This window comes from Nelumbo lutea, chromosome 2 (genome assembly GCF_056320005.1).
Source record: "Nelumbo lutea isolate HS-2025 chromosome 2, American lotus-T2T, whole genome shotgun sequence".
NCBI classification, from domain to species: domain Eukaryota; kingdom Viridiplantae; phylum Streptophyta; class Magnoliopsida; order Proteales; family Nelumbonaceae; genus Nelumbo; species Nelumbo lutea.
Genome location: NC_142685.1, coordinates 90626264 through 90630206, shown reverse-complemented (window position 1 = coordinate 90630206; position 3943 = coordinate 90626264). Strand labels below are relative to the sequence as shown.

Here is a 3943-nt window from a genome sequence, read left to right as displayed (position 1 = left end):
TATTGCCATTTTCATAGATACCACAGTCATAGCACTGAAAATTGTAAAAACCTCCGCAATGAGATAGAAGAACTCATCCGTCGTGGGTATTTGAGAAATTTTGTACGAAGTGATAATAAAACAGGACGGTAGGGGGAGCAAGGTAGAGACGCTCCCGAGTCCAGCAACAGGCTAAATGACAACCATAGAGGTAGCCACTCGAAGAGAGGCCAGTTCGGGGAACAATCCAAATGATCACTATCGGATCAATCATCGCGGGCTTTACCTCAGCCGCAGCAAGGACCTTGGCTCGCGAGATCGAAAGAGAAGAGCGGAGTCCCCTAAAGTGGCCAAGGATAGAGGAACTAATTTTCTTCACCGAAGATGACGTGCGCGGAGTCTAGTACCCCCATGATGATGCGCTCGTTGTAAAGATGAGAATCAATGATATCGAGGTAAGGTGCGTCCTTGTCGACTCTGACAGTTCGGTGGATATACTCTTCAAGGCCGCGTTTGACAAACTTCAGCTTCGAGAAAGTGATCTCAAGTCCGCGAAAACTCCCTTGGTGGGCTTCAGTGGAGAGGAAGCCAGGCCCCTGGGGAGAGTTATAGTACTTATGGAGGTCGACGCGTGGTCCAGTATTGTGAGATTCAACCACACTTTTCTAGTGGTCGTGACTCCCTCCCCATACAATGCCGTAATAGGTCAGCCGATCACCCACGCTTTACGTGCAGTGGTGTCCACCTATTACTTGGCTATGAAGTTCCTAACGAACTTTGGAGTAGGGGTAGCGCGGGGTGACCAGCTCGAGTCTCGTAAATGTGACGTCACCACCCTGAAAGGGAAAGCCAAGGTGGCCAACGACCTCGAGTTGGACTGACCTACGGAGTAGCATGAAGAGCGAGCTACGCCCATAGACGAGATGGTCACTGTACCTACTTTGACAGAAGATCCAACTTGGACTATCCAGATCGATGCTTCAATCGAGGAGCCTCTACGATCTCTGATGAGAGTAGAATTTATCATATGTTTATCCCCAATTATTATGTCTTTTATACCAAATTTGCATCTAATTGGACTCAGGAGCAAAGAAAGAAGGCATCAGGAGCAAAGAAAGATAAATCGGATGATTTTTCATAGTTTTGATATCATTCAGTAATCTGGGCCTAACTCGCGTATCCAAATTCCAAATTGGCTGATTCAAGACCCACTAAAAAGATAAGAGAAAAATACAGAACTTTCATGTTTTGGGCTTTCAAAGATTTGGTCTGCATCGAAGCCAAATCCAGGTCTGAAGTCATGGAAAATTCATAGATAGGTCCAATCCGCAGCTGAAGCCTAACTTGCAGAAAAGCCTGGCTGAAGCTCAATTCGCAGAGGAGGTCTAATACGAATCCAAGAACAAGAAACTGAGAAGAGTCCTTCCAGATCTAAATTTTTGATGTAATCTTAGAGAGATAAGAGGATTGAGTTCATTAGATAAAAATTCTTGAAAATTCTTGATCTAAATTCTTGTAAAGATCAACTTCAAGAGGAAGTAGGAAGCCACCCCCTCCCCTTTAAGCTATATAAAGGAGGGGGTGGACCAGCTTTAGGCAACACACAATCACTGATTCTTGGGGATTGAATCAAGAAGAAATGAGCAATTAATCAAGAAAGGAGCAAGAATTCAAGAAGAAGGTGGCGGCAAGAGGAGGAGATCTCAGCATCATGGGCGATTCTAAGAGTTCTTTCTTTCCCTTTGTTTGCTTTAATTCTTATATCATGAACTGATTTGTTTTTTGCTAGGGCTGAGGAAAGCCTAATTTTGTTAATGAATATATTTTTATCTATATGATTTATCCGAGATTGTGATTCTCATATAGTCTATGAATTATTGTGCTTAATGCAATTAAGAGCTTGGCCACCTCTTAATTGATTTGAGTTATGTGAATGAATCGAGAGAGGAATTCACATAATCGACTGAATAATTCATAGTGTGAATTGAATGGTATATAGAGATATATATACATGATTCATCTGAATTTCATGGTCTTCTTGGACTTAATGCACTCCCATCTTGAGAGTTATACTCGAGAGATTGCAAGGCTACCTGATGGGCGTAGGTTTAGTATATCTCGAGAGAGAATTTTAAATAAAATTGGAAAGACCTCAGCTTATGGGAATGACAAATAATCTTGGTTAATCGAACCCATAAATATTCATTGCATTGATTAGGTGGACCAAAAGCCCTAGTGATTCCATCATTTGCAGATTCGATTAGTGATCACCTTCACTTTTATTTTCTTATGCTAATTTTTTTTTTCAATAGTTCTTGCTCAATTCTGAATTTCGGTTGTCCAGATAATTAGGGAAGGCTGTGGTTCTAATACTTATTTTGTTAAATCCCCGTAGGAACGATATTTTATACTACTTGATAACTAGTGCACTTGCTAGGGTTATATATTTATAGCTATCAAGTTTTTGGCACCATTGCCTGGGATTTAATCATAAAATAATATTAGAATTTGTCAACCTTGATTAATTTGGACCTTTTATTTCTGTTTTTATTTTCTTTCTATTTCTGTTATTATTTTTATTTTTGTTTATTTGTTCGAATTCTTGCTGGTTCAGATTTACTTGTGCATGACACACACTGGATAGGAAGGATTAGCAGAATTCAATCCTGAGATTGAGAGGACCCTTCGCTTGTTGCAAAGGGCCAACAAAGGAAAAGCAAGAGAGAAGGTTGTTATTTGCAAACCAGCCATAGAGATTGAAGGAGAGATGGCAAAAGGAAATCGCACCCTCTTGGACTATGCTTGTCCAAACATTGATGGGGCGACATCCAGCATTTGCAAGCCCACCATTCATGCCAATAATTTTGAAATCAAGCCTGCAATAATTCAAATGATCCAGACAAGCATTCAATTTAGTGGGTTACCAAGTGATGACCCTAATGCACACATTGTTAACTTCCTTGAAATATGTGATACATTTAAACACAACGGAGTTAGTGATGATGCAATTAGGCTTAGATTATTTCCTTTTTCATTGCATGATAGAGCTAAAGATTGGCTTAATTCACTCCCTGCAGGAAGTATCACCACTTGGAATGATTTAACCCATAAATTTTTGGCTAAATATTTCCCACCCTCCAAAACAGCAAAGTTAATTAATGTTATTACTACTTTTGCTCAATTTGAGAGGGAATTCTTGTATGAACCATGGGAACGATTCAAGGAGATGCTTAGGAAGTGTCCTCACCATGGGATACCAACTTGGTGACAGATTCTGACTTTTTACAATGGTATTAACCCCTCTAATCGATCCACTATTGATGCAGCCGTAGGTGGTACGATCATGAGGAAAACACCGGAGGAAGCCTATGACCTAATAGAGGAGGTGGTGTCAAATAGCTACCAGTGGAGCAATGACCGAACCAATCAGAGGGGAGTGCACCATATCGATTCCCTTGTAGCCATATCTGCGCAACTTGCTAGTCTGAATAAGAAGTTTGATGTTTTTAACATTGCAGCCATTAATACACCATCTAGCATCTCATGCGATTTATGTGGTCAAATAGGACATACTAGTTCTGATTGTCAATTAAATAGTCTTTTTATTTCCCATGAGAATGCTAGTTTTATCTCTCATGCTGGCAGGTCAAACTTCAACCCATACTCCAATACTTACAACCCAGGGTGGAGGAATCACCTGAACTTCTCATGGAGTAACAATCAGCAAAAGGCACCCATGGGTTTCCAACCATAGCCGCCCCCACAAGAAAAAAAGAACAATCTGGAGGAAATGATCTCTACATTCATTAATGCCATTGAAGCAAAGTTCCAAAGTCAAGAAACATTGATTAAAAACTTAGAGGTTCAAGTGGGGCAGATTGTAAGCATGTTGTCAAAAAGGAAAAAGTGAAGGCTACCCAGCAACACAGAAAAGAATCCCAGAGAGCATGTTAACACCATAGCC

General features: G+C 40.6%; 1 non-coding gene across 1 annotated transcript; it reads right to left on the bottom strand.

Annotated features, from left to right (window-relative positions):
- Positions 1–3127: 3127 nt before the first annotated feature.
- LOC148871806 (small nucleolar RNA R71) lies at positions 3128–3234 on the bottom strand. The gene has a single exon (XR_016108587.1). It is a non-coding gene; the product is annotated as a small nucleolar RNA R71 (small nucleolar RNA).
- Positions 3235–3943: the final 709 nt, after the last annotated feature.